The following is a 16,934-nucleotide window of genomic DNA, read 5'->3' as shown; positions in this document are numbered from 1 at the left end:
AACCCAAGACAAGGTTTGGTAGAAGGTTCCTAAGTCAGTGAAGGAAATCAATGTTTCCTGCGTCCTGCTTTAAGGACGTGTGATCAGAAACGTCTGAACTTGCAAAATAGATTTTTGAGAAGATTATTTACTTTAAAAAATGATTCTCCACTTTGAAGAGAGAAAGATGTATCTATCTCCTGAGTTGCAGGGATTTTGCTTTGCATAGTTATTTTCCTTATTTATTTATTTTTGGCTGCGTTGGGTCCTCGTTGCTACGCGCGGGCTTTCTCTAGTTGCGGCGAGCCGGGGCTACTCTTCGTTGCGGTGAGTGGGCTTCTCATTGCGGTGGCTTCCCTTGGTATGGAGCACGGGCTCTAGGTGCGGGGTTTCAGTAGTTGTGGCACGTGGGCTCAGTAATTGTGGCTCACAGACTCTAGAGCGCAGGCTCAGTAGTTGTGGTGCACAGGCTGAGTTGCTCCACGGCATGTGGGATCCTCCCGGACCAGGAATCGAACCCGTGTCCCTTGCACTGGCAGGCGGATTCTTAACCACTGTGCCACCAGGGAAATCCTTGCTTAGTTATTTTTTTCCAACAACGTTTTGAGGCGGCGTTATTATCTCCATTTCGTGGATCAGAAACAAAGGCCCACATAGATTATGTAACCAGTCAAGGTTACACAGCTTGTAAGACGCAGACCCCGATCTGGGTGGTTTCGTTTTCTCGCTCCAAAGGCCCAGTGTTTCCCATTCTACCAGGCCACCTCCCACAGAACGCCTCAAAATGACACTCGGGCTTCCCTGGTGGCGTAGTGGTTGGGAGTGTGCCTGCCGATGCAGGGGACACAGGTTCGTGCCCCGGTCCGGGAAGATCCCACATGCCGCGGAGCTGCTAGGCCCGTGAGCCATGGCCGCTGAGCCTGCGCGTCCTGAGCCTGTGCTCCGTGATGAGAGAGGCCACAACAGTGAGAGGCCCGCGTACCGCAAAAAAAAAAAAAAAAAATGACACTCAAAATGCATTTGGAAGGCACTTCTAATTGAAGAGACTCAATTTACAAAGATTAGATTTGCACACAGTTTTGAGAACACATCCATCACAAAAAGCATTATGCAACAATATAAGGATAAATAGCATGGATCCCATACAAAAAAGAGGAAAATAATAGAGGAAGTGTGGTTAATTAATGCAGTAGGAACTGAAACAGAAGCAGAAGGAGCAGAAGAACATGCACTCCCGGAAAATGATACAATAAGCGGCTTCATTAGGAAGACAATTTATGTGGTAGGAGAGATAATAGCAAGAAAGGAAAATGTGAAAACAAATTAGTCTACTAGAAAACACTGCTTGTGTTTTGTATAAAATATTTGAAAATATTTGACAATGATTGATTTGTAAGAAGCCTCTTGGCAATAAACATCCGTGGAATCCTTGCTTTTAGAGATATTAAAAAAATAGGTCAGCTTCTCTGGGTTGGACAGGTTTAGGTGTGATCTCTTCAGGGAAAGGGACCAGCTGGGTATTTTCAAAGGCTTTAGTTTATGATTCTAAGGTTCTTCTTATGGGCGCTTTCTATGATTGCCATTTTCTAAAGCTGGTTAACTCGGTGGCTTTATTTTTTTCCCCTCTAAATTCCCCACAGGGCTTTAATTAAATCAGACCACATTTGGAGTCTTGTGTCGCCTTCTGGGCACCACATTTTAAAAGGGACATTGACCTGCTCTGCCTCCAGAGAATGGAACGAAGACAAATGGGTGGGAGTTGCTCAGAGATAAATTCAGACTGAATGCAAGAAAACCCTATCTCCTGCTATCAGAGCCCTCTGACAATGGAGTCGGCTGCTTGTTCAGACAGTTTGCCCCCAGCAATTGGAAATGCTGAAGCAGGGAGTGTTTTAACAGCTGTCAGAGTTGCTCTGGAAGAGTTTTTTCTTTCACTAAGTTTTTTTTCAGTTCCAACACTGTATGGTTGATTGATCGTGTAACTCTTCCGTATGTTTTCCCAAGTCGATAGCTCCTTTTAAAGCTCTTGTCTTCATCATTAGACTCTTGTCTTCCCTCTAGAGGGGGGAGCAAAAAAAGTTGGCAAAAGCAATATAGCCACAACTTCAAGGTCTTATTGCTGTCCGGCTGTGCCCCTCTCCCTCCACTGAGAAAGCAGGACACCTTGTGGCTTATTGATCAAAGGAGAAGTCTGGAGGCCAATCAGGGCGACGGTGACAGTGCTGGCACCTCCAAATGGTCCTTGGCAAGGTCCACGCACAAGAGCAAAGGGAGCTGAGGCTTAGTGAGGCCACAGTCCTCTTCTGGGGTCCCCATGTTTATTGATGGTACCTCTGACCATCAGATATGCTATGCCTTCGTCTCCCTACCCGCCCCCCACTCCACCATATTCAGTCCATCATCACATCCTGCCCACTTTCCATCTATCTTCTGTCATCTGAACCTGAACCCACACCATGTGGCTCCCTCCAGTTTATTTTACACAGATCAGAACCCGTCCGGTCACCCACTGCTTACACTCTTCAGTGGCTTCCCATTGCTGTTGGGATAAAGAATCAGCCTCGTCCCTGCCTGTTCTGGCACCTGTGTACTTCTCCTGCTCGGTCTTACTTCAAGCCCCTCCCCCGGCCCCTGCTCTCTCAGTTCTAGGCACACGACCTTCCTTCCACCCACGAGCCCTCCCACCATGGGCCTCTGCTCCGCTCTTCTCTCTGCCTTGAAGACTGTTCTTCCCACCCCTCTCAGTCTAGGTAAGGCACCTGTCCTGGCCATCCCAGGTTAGTGGAGCTTTCTCAGGGAGGCCTCCCCTGGTCTTCCTGGCTAGATCACACCGCCTGCACCACCACCCCACCGCCCCCCAACTCAGTCCAGTCCACGGTCACAACACCCATGCCTCTCCTTCCCAGCACTTCTCCCACTGGCAGCTGTCCATTCATTTCAGTGATGATCTGAGCCTCCTGCTAGCCTCTAGCCTTTGGGAGGGCAGGAGTCATCTGTGCGTTCAGCATGGTGCCCCCTGACCAAAAGAATGAGGAGAAGAAGGTGTGTGAGGTGCTGTGTGCTTCCAGTGGCCTAGGGGCCATCTAGACAGAGGAGGTGGTCATCAATAGGGTGCTCTCCAGCCCTTGAGTCCCTCCCCGACTCCCTCCAAACCTCTGTAACCACCAAGTCAGGAGGTCTATTACTTGATTAGGTACTATCCTTAACCAAGTCTTTGAGTTAGAACAGCTGCTGTTCTAAGTATTGGATATACAGCAGCAAACTAAACAGTCCAAGTTTCTCATAGGATGTACGTGATAATGAAGAGATACAGATAATAATAGCCACATATATATGCAATTTTTCAGTCTTTTTTTTTTTTTTTTTGCGGAACGCGGGCCTCTCACTGCTGTGGCCTCTCCCGTTGCGGAGCACAGGCTCCAGACGCGCAGGCCCAGCGGCCATGGCTCACGGGCCCAGCCGCTGCGCGGCATGTGGGATCCTCCCCGACCGGGGCACGAACCCGTGTCCCCTGCATTGGCAGGCAGACTCCCAACCACTGCGCCACCAGGGGAGCCCTTTCAGTCTTTTTTGTAATGCAGTTAAGGGAGGTAAGAGTGTCCTAACACTTGAGTTTAGCCAAAAGTTTAATCTATTCCTAAAACACTCTCTCTAGCAAGAAATATTTGTTACAAGAGAATGTTAGGCAGCTGGAGGATGGAGACATTGGAAAGAGTTAGAAACGGAAGGGAATGACTTACATCCTGGAGGCCACACACTGTTGGTGCCTCTTGGCCTTGGAACTCAGGGTTCCCGCTGTCCGAAAAGCGCTCCTATGCCACATGTCAAAAATCCCAGGCATCTGTCAGAAGCAAGCTCAAGAGACCTTTAGAAGCCTTCACTGGTCCACCTGAGCAGAGTCGCTTCCTCCTCTGAGCTGTTGGGGCACCTCCTCCAGACGTTCACCCTGATTGCCTCCATCGCACTGTATTGCAAAAAGTTGTGTATGTGTGAGGTCTCTCCTACGGGGCTGTGAGCTCTTTGAGAGCAGTGCCCTTATCTTCATACCGTTGTATCTCCAGTGCCTGTCATAGAACCTGGCTGGCTAAGTCAGGACTTTTGGTTACAAGTTGTAGAAATCAACTTGATCTCCTCACTTAAGCAAAAAAGGACAAGCCACTCTTGCTTGGTCAGCACGCCCTAGCCTCTCCATTTCTCAGAAACAGGACAGTCCTGTGGGTGGGCTCTTCACAGGGAAAAGGTTCAGAAATGTGCACTAAACACTGGATAGTAAGCCCTGAGGCCGGAGGTCCCGAGGCAGGGCGGGAAGGATGGGAGGGGAGGGGCCACGCTGAAGCCCAGCTGAACTCAGTTCGGGGTCATTATGATGGTTCCAAACTCACCAGAGCATAGGAGTCTCTCCTTCCCCTTCTCACTCTGTCTCTTTCCTCAGCTCCATCAGTTCATTAGACTCAGGAGAATGAGGGTACCACTCCCACCAGCCCAGTGCACATGCCGGGCTGCGGCTGACACGAGAGCCCTGTATGTCAGGTCCCAAAAAAGTGCCCGAAAAATCTGAGGACCATGGAGGTAGACACCTCCTCCCTGCCGGCAGCTGTGTCACTCTCTTCTCAAGTTGTCCTTGCTTTTTTCTTTTTTTAAAATAAATTTATTTATTTTTGGCTGCGTTGGGTGTTCGCCGCTGTGCACGGGCTTTCTCTAGTTGCAGCGAGCGGGGGCTACTCTTCCTTGTGGTGCGCGGGCTTCTCATTGCAGTGGCTTCTCTTGTTGCGGAGCACAGGCTCTAGGCTCACGGGTTCAGTAGTTGTGGCTTGCGGGCTCTAGAGCGCAGGCTCAGTAGTTGTGGCGCACGGGCTTAGTTGCTCCACGGCATGTGAGATCTTCCCGGACCAGGGCTCGAACCTGTGTCCCCTGCATTGGTACGCAGATTCTTAACCACTGCACCGCCAGGGAAGCCCCTGTCCTTGCTTTTTAATTGCTCAATTTCTTTTCTTTGTTTTCCTACTTAAAGGCTAACAAAGAATGAATCGGTGTTTCAGCCATTTGTGGTCATCGTTAATTTCATGGTCCTCTGCATTTATTAAGTCTTACTTCCTCTTCATAATCTCCCTTCCCCTGATATTTGTGAAAGCACATCTTATTCTCCTTAATTGCTTTGGCTGGCGTGATCTAATTCTGATTTTTCACCACTCTTATCTTTTCCCAGGAAGCTTTAACTGATGCAGCCTATTCTCGTTTAATTCTCTCCGTTTTTCTCCACAGACAGGAGTGGATTTCTTTCTCTGCGGCTCTCTCATCGGTCTTTGGAGGAAGTTGCACTGATTGTATTTCGCTTCCCTTTTAGAAGGGCTGGGCTGGGCTGGGCTTTAATTACGGGTGGGCCCCCTCCTTTGCCACCTGTTTCTCCCCTGAAAACCACCCAGGTTTCTCCGGTTTTCCATCTGCAGCCAAAGTGCTCTTTGCCCGTCAACTGCAGGTGATTCTTCCCCTGGCTGTTTCGCTGCTGGTACAGAAGGCTGTGCCTGAGGGAGAGGGAAGCTGGGCAGTCAGATGGGTACCTATTAGCAGCTCGGGGCACAGACTGCTGGAGAAGCTAACAACTGAAGAGATGCTGCACACTTAGCGGGGCCAGCGGCCCTGGATAATTAAGTGCCCGTTATCAGTGACAGTGAAACGCCACTCCTGGTCTGTTGAGAGGCAGACCTAAATGTCTACCTGACTGTGCTGTCCTTCTCTCCATTTCTGACCTGCGGGCACCACAGTTAAAGCTTCCCAGGTGTATTTTGCTCATGCCTCTCATTTAACATCTATTTTGTCCTGCCTTGACTCGTGGTTAGTCATTTATGTGTCTCTCACATGGCAAAACCTAACTCATCAACTCACCCCTTTGCAATATAAACATACTTTGGATCCCACGGTCCTCCTTTCTGTTAACATATTGCCTAAATGATTCTAGAATTATCTCCACACACGATATTTTGCCAATTAGCATCTTTGGTGTATATCTCTTTCTATTTGCCCTGGCTGCCCTTGCTGAAGTTCCCCCGGTTGCTGTGCACATGGCAGCAGCCGTGCCACAGCCAGCCCCCTTCTCTCAGTAGCCACTCTTGGTTTTCTTACCTTTACCTGCATCTCCTCCCGCGCCAAGTGGAAGCTAACTCTCCCCACTGCTCTAGAAAGGGATCACGTGGCTTAGCCTATCCCAGTCAATGTGACTCCATTCCCTGGCCATTCTCATTGGTTCACTGTGAGCGCAGGGCCCTGTTCAAACCGATGAGACGAGAGAGGACATCTACTGAAGACTTTGGAACAAATGCTTCCTTGCCCTTCTGAGAGGGCTTCCCGAAGTAAGTCATAGGGGTAGGTGGCCATCTTTACCACCATGTGGCAGAGTCCACCCGAAAATGAAACCAACACAGAAGAAAGCAAAGCCAAGAGATACAGAAAGGCTAAGAGTGTTGATTTTAATATTTGTACTCATGGATCCAGCTGTGCCGGAACCACCCTAGACCTTTGTGGTAACCTACACCCTACATCCGAGCCATAAACACATCCCACGAGCACTGCCTGAGAGATACATCCATAATCCAGCCCCTCCTTGTATGTCTGCAGCCACCTTCCTAATCCTCAGACTCAGGCCACTGCAACACCTGCACACTGGTCTCCCTGGCTCCACTCTCTTCCCTTATGCACTATTCTCCACAGGGTAGCCCAAGAGATCCTGTTAAAACCGTAAGTCAGATAATACCACTGCTCTGCTTAGAACCCTCTGAAAGCTCTCTGTTCAATTCCAAGATCCTTCCCTTGACTCAGAGGCCCTGCGTGACCTGCCTGCTCCCCTCTGACCTCATCTCTCACCACTCTCGCCCTAGCTCAGCTCATTCCATCCTCACTGGCCCTTGACTCCCACCTCAGGGCCTTTGCACTTGCTGTTCCCACTCTCTGGAATGCTCTTCCATCAGACTGCTGCATGGTTTGCTCCCTCTTTCTTTCAGGGCTCTGCTCAGCTGCTGCCTTTTCAGTTAGGCCATCCCTGGCCACTCCTCCTTAAAACAGCACTTCCTTGTCACTCTGTGTCCCCTTGCCTTGCTTAATTTTTCTTTATATCACTCACCGCTACCTGAAAATTTACATATATATGTGGCTATTACTATCTGTATCTCTTCATTAGCATGTACATCCTGAGAAACTTGGACTGTTTAGTTTGCTGCCGTATATCCAATTCTTAGAACAGCAACTGGCACAGAGCAGGGACTCAGAGTATTGTCAATTTACTGTTGAATGAATGAATAAGTGAATGAACTAATGACTTCCCTATTTTGAGTAAGGTATTTTCATTTGGCTTTATGCCACCTGTAGACAGAGTGTCCTAATACAGCATTCAAGTAATAGTTGCTTAAAAAGTGGACAAATGAATAACTTAGCTTTGGTCAGATTGTAAGTTACATCTTCATATAATAACAATACCTGGCCTGTGACCACCGCTTTTGTGTCCCAAGTCAGTGTTATATATGGTGCCCCTTTTGCTCACATCGGTTTTCCAAAATAAACAGGGCAAATCTTGCCCTCGCCTCACGTCACAGGCAAAGCGTGGTTCAGAAGAGGTAAGCGACGGGGCAGGGACCAAAGCCCACGTTTCCTTGCTCCCAGCCACAGCTCTCCTTAGTTTTGCATTTCTGTCTGCAGAGCTGCAGCTTCACAACACGAAGCTCATCCACAGCCCTGGGGGAGTGCTACGAGATTCTGGTCCACATGGTCTCTATTTAGCTAACATTTCCAATTCCCTCTTCTCTGAAAGCCAATAAAACTCTGAATTTTTCCCACATGAGATCGTGGGCTCTTTGGGGAAAAGACAAGCGAGCATATGGTCTCAGGAAATCAAATCTGCCTTGTGAGATAAAAATTTTTCTCCCTGTAAGTCAGCCCGTGTGTAACATTCTGTACAGCTGCCTTTTACACGTTGGGGGTGCGGACAGCAGACGTGTGCTCCTGCCTGAGCGGCCGTGACACATGGCAAAAAAATCCTTCGGCAGCCCTTCTCCTCCACAGCGGGTTTTTCCCTCCCCCAGCTATTCCCCACGGATGACATTAGCTCCCTTTTTAATTCCTCTCCCCTCGCTGCACACTCTGATGTTACTCACCAACTCCCAGTGGACACGTGTAGACTTATTCGGTTTCACGTGTCATAGATAAAACAGCAGGGGCTTCTAATCGGAAAACGTTTTCCAGGTTGCAAAAGGCTACAGAAAACCACAAAGCTGCCAATACGGTTCAGGGTTTATTAACACATACTTGGCACAGATTTGGTACCCAACACTGCCCCGTCCCCCGTGGGGAGGGAGGAGGGATTCGTTGTATGTTTACAGACACAGCCTACAGTGGGAAAAGGCCTAGGATGCAACCGCCTTTCCAGGGCCCTTCTGGAGAACTGTTCTCTTTCTTCTTCTTCTTTTTAAACAGTTTTATTGATGTATAAATGATATGCAAAGAACTGCACATATTTAATGTACACAATTTGATGGGTTTGGACATATGCCAAGATCCATGATACCACAATCCAGGTAACAGCCATATCCAGCACCTTCCAAAGTCCCCTTGTGTCCCTTTGTTTGTTTTGTTGTCATAACAACACTTAACATGATGGTACAGCCATTGTGGAAAATAGTATGGAGGTTCCTCATAAAAGTAAACATAGAACTACCATATGATCCAGCAATTCCACTTCTGGGTTTATTTCCAAAGGAAATAAAAACACTAACTCGGAGATCTCTGCATGCTGTGTACGTGGCAGCACTATTCACAATAGCCAAGACATGGAAACAACCTAAATGTCCCTCAACGGATGAATGTTAAAGAAAATACATAATTCAGCCATAAAAGAGGAGGAACCCCTGCCATTTGTGGCAACATGGATGGACCTTGAGGGTATTATGCTAAGCAAAATAATTCAGAGAAAGACAAATACTGTATGATCTCACTTATAGGTGGAATCTAAAAAAGCTGAACTCATAGAAACAGAGACTTAGAATGGTGGTTGCCAGGGGCTGGGAGTGGGGGACATGGGAAGATTTTCCTCTACAAACTTTACTCATCAAAGGAATACGTTCTGGGGATCTAATGTACAGCATGGTGACTATAGTTAACAATGCTGAATTACGTGCTTGAAAGTTGCTAAGAGTAGGTCTTAAATGTTCTTAACACACACACACACACACACACACACACACACACACACAAAGATAATTATGTGAGGTGACGGAGCTCTTAACTAACTTTATTATGATAGTCATTTTGCAACATACACTCCTATCAAATCATTGGGTTGTAAGCCTTAAACATATACAATGTTATATGTCAAGTATATCTCAGTAAAGCTGGGGGCGGGGGGAAGAACACAACGTGAGATCTACCCTCTGAACAAATTTTGAGGTGCACAATACCGTATTGCGAACTACAGGCCCTGTGTTGTAGAGCAGGTCTCTGGAACTTACTCACCTGGCATAACTGAAACTTTACATCCACTGAGCAACAACTCCCCATGTCCCCTTCCCTCAGCCCCTGGCGACCACACTGTATTCTCTGCTTCCATGAGTGTGACTATTTTAGGTACCTCAGATAAGCGGAATCATGCAGTCCTTGTCCTTCTGTGACACAGCATAATGTCCACCATTATCTATGTTGTCAAAATGACAGGCTCTCCTTCTTTTTAAAGGATGAAAAATGTTCCATTGTATGCATATTCCACGTTTTCTTTATCCATTCATCTGTCGATGGACACTGGGCATGTTTCCGTCTGTTGGCTATTGTGAATCATGTATTCCCATGTTCATCAGAGCTCGTTCTTTTAAAGGCCCAGAGATACACAGGCAGTAGACCTCTTCACGTGAGCACGGTGTTAAAGGTAACTTGGGTCTTCTGTCTGATTTTTTTTTTAATATAAATTTATTTATTTACTTATTTTGGGCTGCATTGGGTCTTCGTTGCTGCGTGTGGGCTTTCTCTGGTTGCGGCGAGCAGGGGTTACCCTTCGTTGCGGTGTGTGGGCTTCTCCTTGTGGTGGCTTCTCTTGTTGCTGGGCGTGGGCTCTAGGTGCGCGTGGGCTTCAGTAGTTGTGGCATGTGGGCTCATTAGTTGTGGCTCGCAGGCTCAGTAGTTGTGGTGCACGGGCTTAGTTGCTCCGTGGCATGTGGGATCTTCCCGGACCAGGGCTCGAACCCGTGTCCCCTGCATTGACAGGCAGATTCTTAACCACTGCGCCACCAGGGAAGTCTGGTGCTCTGCTCTGACCGGCCTGTAGACCGGCCTCAGGCCTCACGGTTCATTGAGGTGGTGTTTTAAAGAGGCTGCTATTATTTTGAGATGCTCCCCATCAAGACATGGGACCTAGTCACCCCTGAAATCTGAGCTCTGTGACCCCTTCAGCCAGCTGAGTGCATGGGAATGATGTCTGGGACTGCTGAGGCTATAGGTCATAAAAGGCCAGGCCCTTGTGCCTGCTCTTCTTGGAATCCTGGCTCTCTGGGGGCCCCTCCCTCTCGGAAGGAAGCCACCACACTGCCGCATAAAGGGCCACGTGGTGTCCTCCAGCCCACAGTGCTGCAGCCCCCCAGTGCAAGCATCAGGCCTACGAACAGAGTCAGTGTTGGATGTGCCTCCCCCAGGCCCAGCTCTCCCAGCTCTCCCAGCATCCCTCCAGCCACCTGAGCCTTCCCAGTGGAGGCTACAGACGTGGCAGGGCAGGGAAGAGCCGTGCCCACGGGTTCTGGGAGCATAATGGCATGGTGGTTGTTTTATGCCACTATGTTTGTGGTGGTTTTTTGTGCGTCCCAGGGCCTCCTGGCCTCACTTCCCCACACCCCAGTCAAATCTACAGAGCCAGCCTGCAGAAAAGTCTCCTTTCACATTGCTTTAAACTCTGCAGAAAGAAGGAGACTTCAAGGCAGGCAGCACTGAGTTGCTTCTGCTCGGAACAAAGCCTCCTATGACTTCCTACCGCCTGTCCCTCCTCTGCCTCCCCGACCTCTTCTCCTCCCAACACCTGCCCGGCCCCACACGTCCCCACTGGAAACCCCCTCCCCAAACGCCATGCGCTGCGGTCCCACCTCAGGGCCTTCGTGTGCTCTGTTCCCCCGCCTGGAGCACTCCTCCCCGACATACTCCACCCCTCCATACACACTCCCTTAGGCCTTTACCCTGAGTCACTTCCTCAGTAAGACCTTCGTGGTCACACTCTCTAAAAGTGCAAAACCTCCACCCCGGCTTGCACCCCTGCTTTAGTCCTCATTTTTCTCCCTCATTTTCACCATCGAAATGCTTATATGTTACTTATTTATGCTGTGGATTGTCTGTGTCTCCACTGGAATGTAAGTTCATTGGGGGAGGGGGGCGTAGAATACATCCCAGGGCCCCGGAGAGCACCTGGCACAGGGAAATAGGCAGTCGATAAATATTCATTGAATAAATAAATGAATACTATGTGACAAAGTGTTGGTTTTGCTATTATCCTTAGAAACAAACTGAATATGTGCCTGTCACAATAAATATTTGTTAAAAGAGTAAGTGGAAAGCATGGAAGAATGGAGGGCCCTTAGAAAGTAGTGTGAATGTCATCCTGTCCCCATCCTCCAGGTCCAGCGTCACTGCACACTTCTTTCTTCTGCCGAACAGGAGCACCTCTTTCCCTCGTACTGAAGCTTGTCTGCATCTGTGCTTCCCTCCTGCTGGGCCCTCAGCCTGGGATGTCCTTCACTGACCACTTTATGAACTTGTATCCTGTTAGTCTTTTAAGGGTCAGCTCAGGCTCAACCTCTCCCACCTGGAGCCTCTTTGCTCTCCCATGAATTCCACCTGAGCGTGTCCGTGGCACTTCTCATGGGTACTGGGTTCCCTGGATGCCCGTCTCACCTCCGTCACGAGTCTGAGATCCCTGGGAGGACAGGGGCTGCACGTCCCTTGCTCATCTTTGTAGCCGCACCACCCCTGCTCACAGATGGCCTCGGATACAGATGGGGTATCAGGAGTTTGGGACCGTGGAGGAAGGATGGGGTAGGAGAAGAGGTAAGGAGAAGCCCATCCTCAGATTCTGAGACCTACTATAGTAGTGGCAGAAAGAACGCAGTTCTTGGATAAAAGAATCTGGGTCATCTCCTGGCTAAGTCTCCACAGAAATTCATTTAACTTCCTCAAGCTTTGGTTTCTTCACCTACAAAAATGCTTATACTGCAAGGATATTGTGTGGGTGAAAGAACATGGTTTTTTTAAGGGGGAGAAATGTAAACAAAAACACTACACAAATAGTTTGTATGCAAAGGTTAAGCGTTCTAACCACCTCCAGTGCAATTAGCAAGGGTGCAGTTCAGGTTGTGACCAGAGGGTGGCAGCAGCAGCAGCAGGCGGAAGCTTTGCCCCATGGTCCTCTGAAATAAAGCGGTCCCGGGAGCTGCTGGATTGCCCTGCGGTGATCGGTGATCTTTTTCTTTTCCGCCCAGCTCATCTAACTCGGAAGAGATTGCCCTCTCTCCTGCAGTGGGATCTGGCTGTGCCTGCACTAAGCCCAGACACCTCCCTTTGATGATTTCCCCATAAGTTTTTGATGGCCACTCTCACTGTCACGTGTGTTTTTCATCAGTTACCTTATCTAGCTCTCACCACAACCTTCTGAGCTAAACTGAGCCAGCAGAATTGCTGCCCCTCTCCTACCTCACCATCCCAGACTCGATGAAACTGAGGCTCACCGAAGGACTTTGAGGGGCACACAGCTAGCAAGTGGGAAAAGTTAGAGCTCACTTTAAACCTGGATCTTCCAGCTCGAATTCCAGCATACCACCACTTCGTTTACCTTCTCTATTCAGTTGTTCATGCAACCAGCATTTACTGCGTTCTTGCTGTTTGTGGGAGAGTTACATGGACTTCCAGCCACCGTGGACCCTTCTCAGGGCCTAGGCCAGCCGGTGTCTCCATCCTGTTCTTCTCAGGTGCTGGCCCTCAGTCTTTTCCCCTACTCTGCAGCCAGTACCGTCTTCTTGTTCCCTGGGCTCGTGTCCCCAAGCCTAGCAGCTGAGAAGCGCTCTGTTTCACTGCTTCTTCTATCACAAACTCACAGGTCCTGCTGGCGTTCTAGCTCAGCAGCCCTGAGAAATAAGTACGGGGAAGAAGGCTACAAAAATAAAAAGCAGAGCAAAGCAATACGTGCCCTAAGAAATCTTATAGTTTCCTAGCTCTTGTTGGTCTTAATCCGCAACTTTCTTGCTGAAAAGTATTCCGAAACCCTGAGAGCCTCCAGCTTTCCCGGCTAATTTCTGAAGGCAAAGCTTCTCAGTTTTGTCCCCTCCCCTTATTCTCTGAAGTAGACCCGTTTATCAGGAACATAGTGGCAAACAGGAAAGGTGATGTTTGTCGAGGATCTCCTCGGGGCCAGGCACTGCCCTAGACACTGGACACATATCACTTCATCTGACTCACAATAAGCTTGAGGATGGAGCCTTTGTCATCTTTCACAAACGTGGAAACTGAGGCTCACAAGCAGAAACTGCATGCCTAGGTCTGTATAACTAGTATGCGTGGGCCAGCTCTGTTTGGCACAAATCTCTTTTCTCTGTAATCATGTGATTATACAACTAGTGACGTACATAGACACAGTGTATCCCTTCTCTTAGAGGCATTTACGGCCCCCCCCAGCCCCCTCCCCGCCCCGTGGGGGACTTCCAGGCTGAATGACTCTCATTTCAGGTATCCAGACTTCACACAGGAACTGTCTCTGTGGGTTGATTCTCTCCTGCCTGCTGTGTGGGTGGGAAACTCCAAAGGAAAAGAAAACTCAGTTCTTGCCTCAGAGGAGATAACACCTGGCAGAGGACTTGGCGCTGAGAGATGGAGGTCTCCCTACGTGGAGTATGCATCGGCGGCTGTCTGCACGAGGCTGCCTTTGGGAGAAGACCCACTCGCTGCCTGGCAGTGAAAATGGCTGTGGATTGATGCCGATTCTGATGTGACCACCCAGATACACAGCCAAGCTGAGTAACAGCAGGACCAGGCTGCACACACACACACACACACACGGGGTGGCCTTTCTGATCCTCACTGAAGCCACAGCATACTCAGTTTTTAGTATAAAATGCAACCTGCTTACCTCCTTTTTCATGTTTCTCACCTGAGCTTGCAGGTAGGTATAACCAGGGCACAAGCAGTGGTACCAAAGAGAGATGTATGTTAAGTAGGAAAGCGAGGCTGGACATAGTGGTTCCTAAGTTGAGGAAGCACACGAGGGGTGGGAGGCAAAGATGACCCTGAGGTCTCAGTGGGTAACAGACAGTGTCCCAGAAGCTGGGCATTAGGCTGCTGACTTGGACAAGGCGGACAGACACACCCCAGAACCTCCCTGAGCTCAAGACCCTCAGCTGAAATGCAGAGAGGAGACCAGATCGCTTCCCGAATTTCCTGCTGCTCTAAAATCTGACAATTCAGGACATTTGGTTGGGCGTGAACTGCTGCAGCGTGGACACAACCTGATTCTCTCTTGAGCGCATTACCTTGACACAACTTGAGGGAGGCAGGAGTGAGGACCAAAGGTATTTCAGTAGTCAGGGATAGGGATTGGTCCTAGAGTGAAATCTCTGGAAACGTCTTCTTCCGCCCCCTCCTCCTCTGCTTCTTACTCCCTTCCCTCTTAGACTATTTCCCCAGGAGTATTAGTTTGGGTAAGAAGAGTCAATGAAGACAGAACAAGAGACAGCCCCTAGAGGGCTGTGAGGTTGGAGAGGGAAAATTTGGAATGAGTCATCAGTGGATTTTCCCCAGAAGCTCACATACAGGAGGGTAGGAACTGCACCCACCCTCAGTACTGGGAGGTTTTACCTAAGTGGGAGGCCCACTTAGAATTAAAAAGAAATCAATTGAATAGCAATATATATTCAATTCGGAAATGTTAGAATAGCAGCAACAAACAAGGACAACAGAACAATAGCCATTATCCCACACGCAGAGATCAACACCCTGGTGGACATCCTTCCAAAAGACACACACCCAGCACACACTTTTTGAGAAACAAAAATGGGATTACATTTTTTATCGTGACCTTTTTTTTTTCCATATTCAGTTTTTGTCCATATCATGATTTGTTTAACAAATTTCCTCCTTTCAAATATTTAAACCGATGCCAGTTTTATTACCCTGAACTGGGCAGGTACTTTAGATGCAGCTGAGTGAGTTGACTAATTGTCAAAGAGTTGCCACTATCATCATTGGAATACCACAATTAAATATTCTCTGGGGGGCTTCCCTGGTGGCGCAGTGGTTGGAAGTCCGCCTGCCGATGCAGGGGACGCGGGTTCGTGCCCCGGTCCGGGAGGATCCCACATGCCGCGGAGCGGCTGGGCCCGTGAGCCATGGCCGCTGAGCCTGCGCATCCGGAGCCTATGCTCCGCAACCAGAGAGGCCACAACAGTGAGAGGCCCGTGTACTGCACACACACAAAAAAATATTTAAATCATCTGCAATTTTGACTTAGAGAAAACGCTACAAGATATAAACTTTCAGCCAAGTCTTGTAAGTCTTTCATTATTTCCTTAAGATAAAATCATTCTTGTGGACTTGCTAGGTCAAAATATGAATATTCTTGATGCTTCTGATTCACACTGACAAACTGTCCACCAGAAACTCTACACCTGTTTGCATTTCTACTGTCCATATTCAAGAATTTCTGTTTTTACTATCATTAACACTGTATAGTTTATTTTTTTTTAAAAAGATGAAAAATGCATCTATGTTAAAATTTACATTGCTTTATTAATAAATTGACTACATTTTCATAGGCTTATTCAGTTGTATTTCTTTCTTTGTGAATTGTCCCTTTGACAACTTTAACCAAATTTAACATCAAGGCGTTTTTCCTACACTTTCTCTCTACATTTACATAAAAAATTCAATTTTAAGGATATTAAACTTTGTTATATATCTTGCAAATAATTTGCCCCCTTTAGTACTTTGTCTTTTAATGGTTTTTAGGGCTTTTTATGTAAAAAAGTTTTAAATTTTACATAGATTTATCGATCCCGTTCTTTTTCAGTTTCTGCCCTTTGAAGTCCAGCTCATTCGTCATTCAGAATTAAGAAAGATGTGAGAGGAGCAGGATTAACATTTTAAAAAGAACAGAAAGTTGCTCTCCACTTGCTCCATGAGAGCCTAGGAAAACTATCAGGAAAGCTGAAACAGGTAACACCATGGCGGTCACCACATCGTCTGGACCAGACCTTCAGAGGCTGGAGTTGGCAGCTGGCCAGTGAGTTAGCCACTTACAAGCAAGGAAGCTAGATGATAATTGCTTCTCAGGATCTGCACATACTTTTGAGAAAACATGTGTCTTAAGCACCCTTTATCAAAAAAACTTTTTATTACAAAATTAATGTATTCATTATCAAAATTTCTCACTTCACAGAAGTTGATAAAGTAAAAAGTAAAAGTTTCCTTTCTTCCGCTTCCAAATTTTAGTCCTGAGAGGGGAAACACTGTTAAAAGTTTGGCATGAGTCCTTACAGACTTTTTCCTATGCATACACTATTGCATGTGATATAATATAATATAATAAGGATATAATATAATATATTCTTACTTTTAGGGCTACTTCATTCTATTTTAACTGTTATTCAATATTTCATAGTGTGAATATACCATAATTTTAGTTGTTTGAAAATTTTTATTACAAAAAAACACTATAACAAACATCCTTGAACAGGATTTTTGCACATTTATGCAAGTATTTGTGAAGGATAGATTTCTCACGTTAAAATTACTAGGTAAAGGGCTTCCCTGGTGGCGCAGTGGTTGAGAGTCCGCCTGCCGATGCAGAAGACACGGGTTCGCGCCCCGGTCCGGGAAGATCCCATGTGCCGCGGAGCAGCTGGGCTCGTGAGCCATGGCCGCTGAGCCTGCGCGTCCGTGAGCCTGTGCTCCGTAACGGG

The sequence above is a fragment of the Leucopleurus acutus genome (assembly GCF_964270905.1).
Source record: "Leucopleurus acutus genome assembly, chromosome: 2".
NCBI classification, from domain to species: domain Eukaryota; kingdom Metazoa; phylum Chordata; class Mammalia; order Artiodactyla; family Delphinidae; genus Leucopleurus; species Leucopleurus acutus.
Note: the sequence above shows the minus strand (reverse complement) of the source record.